At 48.1% G+C, this 15,192-nt stretch overlaps 1 protein-coding gene across 3 annotated transcripts in view; it reads right to left on the bottom strand.

Annotated features, from left to right (window-relative positions):
* GABBR1 (gamma-aminobutyric acid type B receptor subunit 1) overlaps positions 1–15,192 on the bottom strand; it is a 236,394-nt gene that overhangs the window by 88,676 nt on the left and 132,526 nt on the right. The gene's annotated exons all lie outside the window — the stretch shown is intronic.

Here is a 15,192-nt window from a genome sequence, read left to right as displayed (position 1 = left end):
GCAGAGGCGCAGGAGGGGAACGGAGACAGAAGGGATGCAGAATTGGGGAGCGGTGTGAAGAATAAATAGATGGCAGAGGAGCGGGGGGACCTGTATTTATTTATGCTCCCCATGCACCAGCCCCCCCCCCCCCCCCCCGTTCTCCTTCATTCAAGTTGTATTTAGGTCAAAAGGATTTTTACAGAATCTTTCACAATCTCTATACACAGCGAGAAGTGGACAGAGTTAGCGACACGTAACACGGAGGCACAAATACGCAAGAGACGGGCTAGCTGGGCTTCCCTAGCTGCTGTAGGACTACAGCACCCAGCATGCATGTCACACTGGCACTTCCACAACATATGGTCAAAACGTTGAAGGAACCAAAAAGAGCTTCTAAATGTGAGGCCTGGGCGGGGGCCGTACACCCCCATTTTTCGGGGACACTGTCCAGCTCAGCCTTCTCTCGACCACAAATGCGAGCAGCCTGTGAATCAGGCCGCGGCTTGGGGACTCTGCGTGCGATGACGCAGGACCTGTTCTACACATGAGCAGAATGCGTCCTGCGCTGCCGCCGACCAACAGGCCCAAAGTGCGCTTTTTCTGTTTAACGGAGACAACTTTGGAACTTGTAGATGACTGTAAAATGTTTTCGTTTTGCGTCTCCTTACATATCATGTAGATTTTATTACTATGCTTGTCCCTAACTGGGAAGACCTACGGAGTACACTGGCACTATATAAACCAACATCAATAATAATGTCAGTTGATTTCTGGGTATTATTCAGAAGTTGCTCACTGCATGCTGCTGTGTGCTAATGTGTGTTTCTGCAAGGTCCACTGCACAGGAAGCAGGAATGCAGTGTAGGGATAATCATCGGTGTGGTTCCCATCAATGGTTATCATTGATGATGATAAGGCAAGTAACCATCGATAGCTGCCAACTATGCAGTGAATGACCATCAATGGTTTCCACAACCGATGGTCATCCCTTTTCTTTCACTGACTGGCTTTGCGTGTGGCAGGAGGTGGAACTATGTCTGATTATGCCTTGCCATCGATGGAGGGAAACCATCTGCACTGACCATCCCTAGTGCTCTGTACAAAGGCCCTCATTCCGAGTTGTTTGCTCGTTAGTGGTTTTCACAACGGAGCGATTTGTCGCAAACTGCGCATGCGCAATGTTCGCAGTGCGTCTGCGCCAAGTAAATTTGCCAAAAAGTTAGGTATTTTACTCACGGCTTAACGAAGAAATTTCTTCGTTCTGGTGATCGGAGTGTGATTGACAGGAAGTGGGTGTTTCTGGGCGGAAACTGTCCGTTTTATGGGTGTGTGCGGAAAAACGCTGCCGTTTCTGGGAAAAACGCGGAGTGGCTGGAGAAACGGGGGAGTGCCTGGGCGAACGCTGGGTGTGTTTGTGACGTCAAACCAGGTACGAAACTGACTGAACTGATCGCAATGTAGGAGTAAGTCTCGAGCTACTCAGAAACTGCTAAGAAATTTCTATTCGCAATTATGCGAATCTTTCGTTCGCAATTCTGCTATGCTAAGATACACTCCCAGAGGGCGGCGGCTTAGCGTGTGCAAAGCTGCTAAAAGCAGCTAGCGAGCGAACAACTCGAAATGAGGGCCAAAGTCCGCTGCACAGGAAGCAGCAACGCGGTGCACTGTACAAAGGACCTAATTCAGACCTGATTGCAGCAGCAAAATCTTTCTCTAATGGGTAAAACTATATCCACTGCAGGGGCAGATGTAACATGTGCAGAGAGAGTTAGATTTGGGTGGGTTATATTGTTTCTGTGCAGGGTAAATACTGCCTGCTTTATTTTTGCACTGCAATTTAGATTGCAGATTGAACTCACCCCACCCAAATCTCTCTCTCTCTGCACATGTTATATCTGCCCCCCCCTGCAGTGCACATGGGCCCTCATTCCGAGTTGTTCGCTCACTAGCTGCTTTTAGCAGCATTGCACACGCTAAGCCGCCGCCCTCTGGGAGTGTATCTTAGCATAGCAGAATTGCGAACGAAAGATTCGCAAAATTGCGAACAGAAATTTCTTAGCAGTTTCTGAGTAGCTCGGGACTTACTCTGCCACTGCGATCAGTTAAGTCAGTTTCGTTCCTGGTTTGACGTCACAAACACACCCAGCGTTCGCCCAGAAACTCCCCCGTTTCTCCAGCCACTCCCGCGTTTTTCCCTGAAATGGCAGCGTTTTTCCGCACACGCCCAGAAAACGGCCAGTTTCCGCCCAGAAACACCCACTTCCTGTCAATCACACTCCGATCACCTGAACGAAGAAAAATCCTTGTAATGCCGTGAGTAAAATACCTAACTTTTGAGTAAAATAACTAAGCGCATGCGCTCTGCGAACATTGCGCATGCGCAGTAAGCGACTAATCGCAATATAGCAAAATTCGGCAACGAGCGAACAACTCGGAATGAGGGCCATGGTTTTGCCCAACTGCTAAGAAATGTCCTGCTGCGATCAACTTGGAATTACCCCCCATGGTTTTGCCAATTAGAGGAAATGTTGCTGCTGCGATCAGGTCTGAATTAGGCCCAAAGTCCGCTGCACAGGAAGCAGAAGCAGCAACATGGGGCATTTTTAAATTAAAACCCTGTGAAACAGAAAAAACTGTGCAGTCAGAATGGCTGTGTCCACAATTTTGGACACTGATGATGTCGATATGGTTAAAATGTTGACATCATTAATGTTGACACCTGCAAAAATGTCAACATTGTCATAGGCTTAGGGTTACCATAAGGGTCAGCGTTACGGTGAACAGTAAAAAGACTATGGGCCTAACTCAAACCTAATCGCAACAGCACACTTTTTCTCTAATGGGCAAAACCATGTGCAGTGCAGGGGGGGCAGATGTAACATGTGCAGAGAGAGTTAGACTTGGGTGGGGTGTGTTCAAACTGAAATCTAAATTGCAGTTTAAAAATAAAGCAGCCAGTATTTACCCTGTACAGAAACAATATAACCCACCCAAATCTAACTCTCTCTGCACATGTTACATCTGCCCCCCCCCCCCCCCCCCCCCCTTGCAGTGCACATGGTTTTGCCCATTAGAGAAAGATTTTGCTTTTGCAATCAGGTCTGAATTAGGCCCTATGTTAACATTTCAATAATGTCAGCAAGAACACTGCACGATGAAAGAACATTGGCATACTGTAGGCTTATTAACAAAAAAAAAATAGAGCCTACTGACATGTGTAGACATTCTCTGACCATAGTCCCTTGCTCTTGTTCAACGCTGATTCAGCTCTCATATACTCCTGGCTCACTGTCTCTCCCCTGTGTCACCCCCGTCTGCCTATCCATCCTCTTCAGACTGTAAGCTCTCACGAGCAGGGTCCTCTGCACCCGTGCTTTTCCTTCCCCCATTACACCATCACCTCCTCCCCCTCTACCTGCAACGGCGCCTAGCCTTGGGTTCTGCCGCCCTGATGCTTATTTGGGTATTCAGACTGCTGACGCAGCAATGTTTATACACCATGTCCGCCGGCAACGTTTCGTGCTGTAAGTCACTGATTCCTGGTTTTGCTCACACTGTTATTCTGTTTCTGTATTTTGCAAGGCGCTGGGGACCCCTTGTGGCGCCATATAAATAATACTTGTAAATATTGTGCGGTGGTCACAAGCCATAGCAAATTATAATTTCAATTATAGATATATTTTATATATATATATATATATATATATATATACATATATACGCACACACACATACATACATATAGGGGGGTATCCAATTGGCCGCATTGATTTACTGCAACTAATTGGTTCCCCATGGGCTATCCAATTTGCCAGCACTTATCACTTACTATGCTTTGCATGTCTGAGCATAATCCGCAATTAATGCCCCCCTAGACCCACGGCTTTTTCGCGGGACCTATGCATTTTTGCGTGAAAAAAAGGTGTTTTTCACAAGACCTAATTGGGTACAACGATTTTAAAAAAAAATGCAAAAAGCACTCGTCTTTCATGCCTGCGGCACTAATGCAGGTAATTGGATACAGTATATATACAGATACACAAACACACAGCGAGGTATTTCCATTTTCATACAACTGGATTTGTTCTGAGTATATAAGGAATAGACGCTCCACATTCTGTAATAGCACCCACTGTGGTGAGGCTGAAATTGCACAACTAATTTAAATGGGTTTTCCAAGCACATAGAAATCTTCCTGCATAATAGACTTGTATTTTATATGTACACTTACCTATCCCCACTCTCTCACTCTCCCTGCCCCTTCCTGCATGATAATGTATTCCCCCGGCACCATGCATCGCTGGCACTACAACGCACAGTCCTGTATTTCATATCACACATCTCGCCTCCACTATAATGCTCTCTCAAAGACAGCATGTTACAGTGTCTCGCATCTGTATTTATTATTACAGCTGCCTGAAGACTCATCCAAATCAGTAACATGGCGGACCGCTGCATGGTGACTAGACGTGCCGTCTTTGCACCTAACTCGGCCACTGAAAGCGTTAATAAAAGTACGGTGGCACAGCGATTAGCATTACTGCCTCCGAGCACCAAGGCCATGCGTTCAATTCCCAGACATGGTCTATCTGTGTGGTGTTTGTATGTTCTCCTCATACTTGCACAAGTTTCCTCCCCCCATTCGAAAGCACACTGGTAGGTTATTTGGCGTCTGACAAATTAACACTGGTGTGTGTGCTTGTATATTAGAGAATTTAGATTGTAAGCTCCGCTGTGGCAGGGACTGCTATAATACTTCAGGTTAAATCTCCATGTACTGTGAGAAGCATTTATTCTCTCTTCATAAATAGGATGCAAATGCAAGTGATGGGTATTTGTGTTCTTACAGTTACCCTTTTAAATGGCCATGATAATTCATTGCGTCTACAGGGGAGAATCTTCCAATAAAACGGATCAGTAAACAGGGTAACAACGCTTTAACATGAGATAATCCTTCCTCATTACTATGCAGGGTTATCATAGCAAAAATGACAGGGTGATCTGTCATCAATTGATCCAAGTCAGTGATTAAAGTTATGGAATGGATGATTAAAGGAATATAGTAGTGTGCAGTGAGTAACCGAATCATTTTAGGGGTAATACTGTACAACATGTCCAGTTCACCCACCTCTATGACATATGAATATATATGTTGTTTTGACTTTTTGTCCACTTTAAAACCAATACTAAAACTGTGTTAGCAGGATACTATACTAATTCACAGAGGAGTGATCAGGCCTGAATTAGGCGCCAAGGCTCTTGTCTAGGTACCAGTGAAAATGAGGGGCCTCCGATTACTGTAAACAGATATTATGTGTTCAGGGGGGGGGGCTAAATCAGTATGTTGCCTTGAGCCCCAGGAAGTATTAATCTGGCTCTAACGCCGCCATTTTTAGATTTGTACTATAAGCAAAACTAAGGGAATTAACATTTCAGGAATCCCGCCACAAGCTATTAGGGGGGCTTTTACACAAACCAGTCCCCTATAAACATAAACCAGTTCTGACCTGTTTTAAATTCTTTTCACTCGTAGGGGGCCCATTTGTCAATAAACAATTGCAACTAAATCCCACAAAACACCTGTTTTCGGGGGTTAATGGAAAAATTTAGTATCCCCCAAATGTATCCCGGAGTTCGCACCTGTCCATGTGAGTGCTGCTTAATACATGGCGCCAGTAAAATCGCATCCTGGAATTCAATCGTGATCGCTAACACTGCACCCAGATCGCAATTGAAATGTGATTTTTGATAAATACCCCCTTTGTTATTTTCAACCACTTGGAGGTAAAGATTTGTTTCCTGACAATAATTCCCTGTTCCTTGCTATAGCTAGCTGATCCCAACAACTAGCACCCAGGCAAAATGGCTGCCGGGCTTAGCACACCCCATCATCTTAGACTGAGGTAAGAGTTGGAGCAGATTGCTTCCATGTGCTAAATAATAGATTATACAGGCTGAGGCACTTAAAAGCAGCCCGCCTCAAGCATTAATTAATGCACCATTAATATGGCAAGGAAACAAAACCAAAAAAACTACTGTAGTATTTTATTTTCATAATATTAAATACTTGGTTCTGGCCTTGAAGACACGCAGTGGGGGAGATTTACCAAAGCTTGGTGACAGAAAAAAATAAGAATTTACTCACCGGTAATTCTATTTCTCATAGTCCGTAGTGGATGCTGGGGACTCCGTAAGGACCATGGGGATTAGCGGCTCCGCAGGAGACTGGGCACAACTATAAAGAAAGCTTTTAGACTACTGGTGTGCACTGGCTCCTCCCACTAAGACCTTCCTCCAGACCTCAGTTAGGATACTGTGCCCGGAAGAGCTGACACAATTAGAAAGGATCTTGAATCCTGGGTAAGACTCATACCAGCCACACCAATCACACCGTATAACTCGTGATACAATACCCCGTTAACAGCATGATAACAACTGAGCCTCTCAACAGATAGCTCAACAATAACCCTTTAGTTAAGTAATAACTATATACAAGTATTGCAGACAATCCGCACTTGGGACGGGCGCCCAGCATCCACTACGGACTATGAGAAATAGAATTACCGGTGAGTAAATTCTTATTTTCTCTAACGTCCTAAGTGGATGCTGGGGACTCCGTAAGGACCATGGGGATTATACCAAAGCTCCCAAACGGGCGGGAGAGTGCGGATGACTCTGCAGCACCGAATGAGAGAACTCAAGGTCCTCCTCAGCCAGGGTATCAAATTTGTAGAATTTTGCAAACGTGTTTGCCCCTGACCAAGTTGCAGCTCGGCAAAGTTGAAGAGCCGAGACCCCTCGGGCAGCCGCCCAAGAAGAGCCCACTTTCCTCGTGGAATGGGCTTTCACTGATTTAGGATGCGGCAGTCCAGCCGCAGAATGTGCAAGCTGAATCGTACTACAGATCCAGCGAGCAATAGTCTGCTTAGAAGCAGGTACACCCAACTTGTTGGGCGCATACAGGATATAGAGCGAGTCAGTCTTCCTGACTCCAGCTGTCCTGGAAACATAGATTTTCAGGGCCCTGACTACATCCAACAACTTGGAAGCCTCCAAGTCATTTGTAGCCGCAGGCACCACGATAGGTTGGTTCAGATGAAAAGCTGATACCACTTTGGGGAGAAACTGGGGACGAGTCCTCAATTCTGCCCTATCCATATGGAAAATCAGATAAGGGCTTTTACATGACAAAGCCGCCAATTCTGATACACGCCTGGCTGAAGCCAAGGCCAACAACATGACCACTTTCCACGTGAGATATTTCAAATCCACGGTTTTCAGTGGCTCAAACCAATGTGACTTTAGGAAATCCAACACCACGTTGAGATCCCAAGGTGCCACTGGAGGCACAAAAGGGGGCTGAATATGCAGCACTCCCTTAACAAAAGTCTGAACTTCAGGTAGTGAAGCCAATTCTCTCTGGAAGAAAATCGATAGAGCCGAAATCTGGACCTTAATGGAACCCAATTTAAGGCCTGACTGTAGGAAGTGCAGGAATCGGCCCAGCTGAAATTCTTCCGTTGGAGCCTTCCTGGCCTCACACCACGCAACATATTTTCGCCATATGCGGTGATAATGGTTTGCAGTTACTTCTTTCCTAGCTTTTATCAGCGTAGGAATGACTTTTCTCCGGAATGCCCTTTTCCTTCAGGATCCGGTGTTCAACCGCCATGCCGTCAAACGCAGCCGCGGTAAGTCTTGGAACAGACAGGGCCCCTGCTGCAGCAGGTCCTGTCTGAGCGGAAGAGGCCATGGGTCCTCTGACATCATTTCTTGAAGTTCCGGATACCACGCTCTTCTTGGCCAATCCGGAACAATGAGTATAGTTCTTACTCCTCTTCTCCTTATTATCCTCAGTACCTTTGGTATGAGAGGAAGAGGAGGGAACACATAAACCGATCGGTACACCCACGGTGTTACCAGAGCGTCCACAGCTATCGCCTGCGGGTCTCTCGACCTGGCGCAATAGTTTTCTAGCTTTTTGTTTAGGCGGAACGCCATCATGTCCACCTGTGGTTTTTCCCACTGGTTTACAATCATTTGAAAGACTTCTGGATGAAGTCCCCACTCTCCCGGGTGGAGGTCGTGCCTGCTGAGGAAGTCTGCTTCCCAGTTGTCCACTCCCGGAATGAACACTGCTGACAGTGCTAACACGTGATTTTCCGCCCATCGGAGAATCCTTGTGGCTTCTGCCATCGCCATCCTGCTTCTCGTGCCGCCCTGTCGATTTACATGGGCGACCGCCGTGATGTTGTCTGACTGGATCAGTATCGGCTGGTTTTGAAGCAGGGGTTTTGCCTGACTTAGGGCATTGTAAATGTCCCTTAGTTCCAGAATATTTATGTGCAGGGAAGTCTCCTGACTTGACCATAGTCCTTGGAAGTTTCTTCCCTGTGTGACTGCTACCCAGCCTCGAAGGCTGGCATCCGTGGTCACCAGGACCCAGTCCTGTATGCCGAATCTGCGGCCCTCCTGAAGATGAGCACTCTGCAGCCACCACAGCAGAGACACCCTTGTCCTCGGAGACAGGGTTATCAGACGATGCATCTGAAGATGCGATCCGGACCACTTGTCCAACAGGTCCCACTGAAAAGTTCTTGCATGAAACCTGCCGAATGGAATCGCTTCGTAGGAAGCTACCATTTTTCCCAGGATCCGCGTGCAATGATGCACCGACACCTGTTTTGGTTTTAGGAGGCCTCTGACTAGAGATGCCAGCTCCTTGGCCTTTTCCTCCGGGAGAAACACTTTTCTCTGTTCTGTGTCCAGAACTATCCCTAGGAACTGCAGGCGTGTCGTAGGGACCAGCTGTGACTTTGGAATGTTTAGAATCCAGCCGTGCTGTTGTAGCACTTCCCGAGATAGTGCTACCCCTACCAACAACTGCTCTCTGGACCTCGCCTTTATCAGGAGATTGTCCAAGTACGGGATAATTAAAACTCCCTTCCTTCGAAGGAGTATCATCATTTCCGCCATTACTTTGGTAAAGACCCTCAGTGCCGTGGAGAGACCGAACGGCAACGTCTGGAATTGGCAATGACAATCTTGTACCACAAACCTGAGGTACTCCTGGTGAGGATGGTAAATGGGGACATGTAGGTAAGCATCCTTGATGTCCAGCGATACCATGTAATCTCCCTCGTCCAGGCTTGCAATAACCGCCCTGAGCGATTCCATCTTGAACTTGAATTTTTTTATATATGTGTTCAAGGATTTCAAATTTAAAATGGGTCTCACCGAACCGTCCGGTTTCGGTACCACAAACATTGTGGAATAGTAACCCCTTCCTTGTTGAAGTAGGGGCACCTTTACTATCACTTGTTGTGAATACAGCTTTTGAATTGCCTGTAACACTGCCTCCCTGCCTGAGGGAGTGGTTGGCAAGGCAGATTTGAGGAAACGGCGGGGGGGAGACGTCTCGAATTCCAGTTTGTACCCCTGAGATACTACTTGAAGGATCCAGGGATCCACCCGTGAGCGAGCCCACTGATTGCTGAAATGTTTGAGACGGGCCCCCACCGCACCTGGCTCCGCCTGTGGAGCCCCAGCGTCATGCTGTGGACTTAGAGGAAGCGGGGGAGGACTTTTGCTCCTGGGAACTGGCTGTATGCTGCAGCTTTTTCCCTCTACCTCTGCCTCTGGGCAGAAAGGACGCGCCTTTAACCCGCTTGCCCCTATTGGGCCGAAAGGACTGTACCTGATAATACGGTGCTTTCTTTGGTTGTGAGGGAACATGGGGTAAAAATGTAGACTTCCCAGCTGTTGCTGTGGAAACGAGGTCCGAGAGACCATCCCCGAACAATTCCTCACCCTTATAAGGCAGAACTTCCATGTGTCGTTTGGAATCTGCATCACCTGTCCACTGCCGAGTCCATAACCCTCTCCTGGCAGAAATGGACATTGCACTAATTTTGGATGCCAGCCGGCAAATATCCCTCTGTGCATCCCTCATGTATAAAAGTGCGTCTTTTATATGCTCTACGTTTAGCAAAATAGTGTCCCTGTCTAGGGTATCTATATTTTCTGACAGGGAATCTGACCACGCAGCAGCAGCACTGCACATCCAGGCTGAAGCTATAGCCGGTCTCAGTATAACACCTGTGTGTGTATATATAGATTTCAGGATAGCCTCCTGTTTTCTATCAGCAGATTCCTTCAGGGCGGCCGTATCCGGAGACGGTAGTGCCACCTTCTATGACAAGCGTGTGAGCGCTTTATCCACCCTAGGGGATATTTCCCAGCGTGACCTATCCTCTGGCGGGAAAGGGTACGCCATTAGTAACCTCTTAGAAATTACCAGCTTTTTATCAGGGGAAGCCCACGCTTCTTCACACACTTCATTTAATTCTTCAGATGGAGGAAAAGCTACTGGTAGTTTTTTCTCTCCAAACATTATACCCTTTTTTGTGGTACCGGGGGTAATATCAGAAATGTGCAACACATTTTTAATTGCCTCAATCATGTAACGTGTGGCCCTACTGGAAGTTACATTAGTCTCATCGTCGTCGACACTGGAGTCAGTATCCGTGTCGACATCTGTGTCAACCATCTGAGGTAGCGTGCGTTTCAGAGCCCCTGATGGTTTTTGAGACGCCTGGGCAGGCACAGGCGGAGAAGCCGGCTGTCCCACATTTGGTATGTCGTCGAACCTTTTATGTAAGGAGTCGACACTATCACGTACTTCCTTCCACAGCACCATCCACTCAGGTGTCGACCCCGCAGGGGGTGACATCACATTTACAGGCATCTGCTCCGCCTCCACATAAGCCTCCTCATCAAACATGTCGACACAGCCGTACCGACACACCGCAAACACACAGGGAATGCTCTGACAGAGGACAGGCCCCCACAAAGCCCTTTGGGGAGACAAAGAGAGTATACGAGCACACACCAGAGCGCTATATAACACTGGGATCCCACTATCAATGAGTGTTTTCCCTATAGCTGCTTTTTTATATAATATTTATACTGCGCCTAAATTTAGTGCCCCCCCCTCTCTTTTTACCCTTCTGTAGTATTCAGACTGCAGGGGAGAGCGAGGGAGCTTCCTTCCAGCGGAACTGTGAGGGAAAAATGGCGCCAGTGTGCTGAGGGAGAAGCCCCGCCCCCTTTTCGGCTGACTTTCTCCCGCTTTTTCTGTAATACTGGCAGGGGTAATTTTACATCTATATAGCCTCTAGGACTATGAATGATGTATATTTTGCCAGCCAAGGTGTTATTTATTGCCCTCAGGGCGCCCCCCCCCCCCCCCCAGCGCCCTGCACCCATCAGTGACCGAAGTGGGAGGTGTACATGAGGAGCAATGGCGCACAGCTGCAGTGCTGTGCGCTACCTTGGTGAAGACCGAAGTCTTCTGCCGCCGATTTTACGGACCTGCTTCGTGCTTCTGGCTCTGTAAGGGGGACGGCGGCGCGGCTCCGGGAACGAACACCAAGGTCGGGTCCTGCGGTCGATCCCTCTGGAGATAATGGTGTCCAGTAGCCTAAGAAGCCCAAACTACCACCTGTTAGGTAGGTTCGCTTCTTCTCCCCTTAGTCCCTCGCTGCAGTGAGTCTGTTGCCAGCAGATCTCACTGAAAATGAAAAACCTAAATATACTTTCTTTCTAGGTGCTCAGGAGAGCCCCTAGTGTGCATCCAGCTCAGCCGGGCACGAGAATCTAACTGAGGTCTGGAGGAGGGTCTTAGTGGGAGGAGCCAGTGCACACCAGTAGTCTAAAAGCTTTCTTTATAGTTGTGCCCAGTCTCCTGCGGAGCCGCTAATCCCCATGGTCCTTACGGAGTCCCCAGCATCCACTTAGGACGTTAGAGAAATACCAACCAATCAGCTCGTAGCCATATATATATATATAACAGGCTGTGCTTCAAACATGACAGTTAGGAGCTGATTGGATGGTCGTTTATCTCTCTCAAAGCCTTGATAAATCTGCCCCCCATGAGAGAATGCACCGGCCAACAACATTTGCGCCATGGGCTTGAGGCGGGCCGGTTTTCAGTGTCTCATACACCCGTATTATGGTGGTCATTCCGAGTTGATCGCTAGCTGCATTCGTTCGCTGTGCAGCAATGAGGCAAAAAAACTGCACTTCCGCGCATGCGTATGCAGCGCAATGCGCACGCGCGACGTACTATTACAACGAACAAGGTAGTTTCACACAGGGTCTTGCAAAGTTTTTCAGTCGCACTGCTGGCCGCAGAGTGATTGACATGAAGTGGGCATTTCTGGGTGTCAACTGACCGTTTTCAGGGAGTGTTCGGAAAAACGCAGGCGTGGCTGGGCGAACGTAGGGCGTGTTTGTGACGTCAAAACAGGAACCAAACAGTCTGAAGTGATCGCAAGCGCTGAGTAGGTTTAGAGCTACTCAGAAACTGCACAAAAAAATATTTGTAGCCGCTCTGCGATCCTTTCGTTCGCACCTCTGCTAAGCTAAAATACACTCCCAGTGGGCGGCGGCATAGCGTTTGCACGGCTGCTAAAAACTGCTAGCGAGCGAACTCGGAATGACCACTAATATACGTTTTCTGGAAAGGTGTATATAATGCGTTATACAGTATATAAACCATATGAGTTTTCTAGCTGCAGGATTCAGAGCATAATATGCAGCTCGATACCGCTGGTTTCCCTGTGAGGCATCTGATACTGCAGCAGAGGAATTACAAGTAGCATATACTGCATTATAGCAGAGAGTAATGACATTAGGACAGGAGATCTTAGCCCTGTGCTCCGAGACACCGGGCAGCACGGGTTTCTCAGGCCGTAGGTGAAATGATAATTAATGCATGTAGATCTATGAGTCAATCACTACTGGATTATGGGCACTTAGAGGGATGAGGGCCGACAGCCTCTGCAGTGGTACAGCAGGTGGGAATTGCACAATGATTTCTCGGTGTGCGTGACACCGCTCTGTAAACCTGCTTCAGACACATTTACATTGGATTCAGGTTACAGTCGGGAATCAAATCATCCAATTAAACAGGAGAGAGCATTGGGCCTACAAGTGTTTACATCCCCTGTGGTCATGCTGTTACAGTAATGCTGTAGCTCAGGCCCGAGACAGAGGCAAATAAATCACATATACGGACACGAAGCGCCTATACGCAGGATCGTATAGTATAGCTGCTCGTTAATGAGTTTCCTATATCTGCAGGAGAGAAAATAAACCTAGCTAAAGCATATAAATATTAAATCACAAGCTTTGATGCCTGAGGTGCAATAACTAGAGGGTTTACTAATGAGCGCCCATTTCCTGCACGGTGGAAGCAGCCATTTTGTTGCCTAGACGATACACTGACAAGCAGCTCCTAGTGAACAGGTTGGCAGTATTTAATGGCCATCCCCATTGTCACAACTATATAGCTTGTATATTCCAGAGCTAAAATCACTGGTGTGCATGTGTACAGTAGCAAGTGGCAGCCATTTTGTGCACTGGACTGATGTCTAAGGGCATGCGGACAATCTATGCCAAAGTGCCTAGGGATGAGCAGGGCCGATAGGGGAAGTTGGGCCTACTAGGACAGGGGGATTCCTAACCCCCAATTCGACTTCTAGTTTGCAAGACAGGGGGAGACGTATCAAATCTTAGTGAGAGATAAAGTACCAACCAATCAGCTACAGGCTGTATCTGAAAAATGGCAGAAGTTGATTGGTTGGTACTTATCTGTCTCCAAGGTTTGAGCCATCTCCCCCAGAACCAGGCCTCTGGCTAACAGGGCAAGTGGAGACTTTAGTCCCAACTACAGCTACAGACCCAGAGTCTGAATAACACACATCTACACTTTTGGGAAGTGCTGCCACCCTCCCTGCTAACATGACAGGGTTCAGCCATAGTATAGCGACAGTCATAGGGCTGACTGGACACAAGGGACTGACAGGGAGCAGCCAATGCACAAGAGACAAGTGATCAATGTGGGGTGAATATAAAACAAATATGCATAGCATTCCTGCACTTGACAAAGAATGGTTCACAAAAGAGGGTAAATATGGCGTCAGAAAGAGATGACAATGGATAAAACTGAAAGTAACAGGATAAGTCAGAGGGGAGACAGCAGATCTTAGTAATTCGGAGAGGAAGGTACACACAAAGTCACATAAACACAGAGACAACATGGCTACAGTACAGACAGATACACAGACACAACATGGCTACACCACAGGCAGATACACAGAGACAGCACAGGCAGACACACAGAGGCAACATGGCTACAGGGCAGGCAGACACACAGAGACAACATGGCTACAGGGCAGGCAGACACACAGAGACAGCACAGGCAGACACACAGAGACAACATGGCTACAGGGCAGGCAGACACACAGAGACAACATGGCTACAGGGCAGGCAGACACACAGAGACAACATGGCTACAGCACAGGCAGACACACAGACAGCACAGGCAGACACACAGAGACAACATGGCTACAGCACAGGCAGACACAGACAGCACGGCTACAGGGCAGGCAGACACACAGAGACAACATGGCTACAGCACAGGCAGACACACAGAGACAGAACAGGCAGACACAGAGAACATGGCTACAGCACAGGCAGACACACAGAGACATAACAGGCAGACACACAGAGACAACATGGCTACAACACAGGCAGACACACAGAGACCGCACAGGCAGACACACAGAGACAACATGGCTACAACACAGGCAGACTCACAGAGACAGCACGGCTACAGGGCAGGCAGACACAGAGAGACAACATGGCTACAGCACAGGCAGCACGGCTACAGGGCAGGCAGACACACAGAGACAACATGGCTACAGCACAGGCAGACTCACAGAGACAGCACGGCTACAGGGCAGGCAGACACAGAGACAGCACAGACACACAGACAGCGTGGCTACAGCACAGACAGACACACAGAGACAGCACAGGCAGACACAAAGAGACAGCATGGCTACAGGGCAGGCAGACACAGAGACAACGCGGCTACAGTTCAGGCAGACATACAGATACAAAATGGCTACAGCGCAGGCAGGCAGGCACACAGAGACAACACGGCTACAGGGCAGGCAGGCACACAGAGACAACACGTCTACAGGGCAGGCAGGCACACAGAGACAACACGGCTACAGGGCAGGCAGGCACACAGAGACAGCACGGCTATAGCACAGACAGGCACACAGAGACAACACGGCTACAGGGCAGGCAGGCACACAGAGACAACACGTCTACAGGGCAGGCAGGCACACAGAGACAACA

The sequence above is a fragment of the Pseudophryne corroboree genome, chromosome 8, assembly GCF_028390025.1.
Source record: "Pseudophryne corroboree isolate aPseCor3 chromosome 8, aPseCor3.hap2, whole genome shotgun sequence".
Lineage (NCBI taxonomy): Eukaryota > Metazoa > Chordata > Amphibia > Anura > Myobatrachidae > Pseudophryne > Pseudophryne corroboree.
This window is presented reverse-complemented; position numbering and strand designations above follow the sequence as displayed.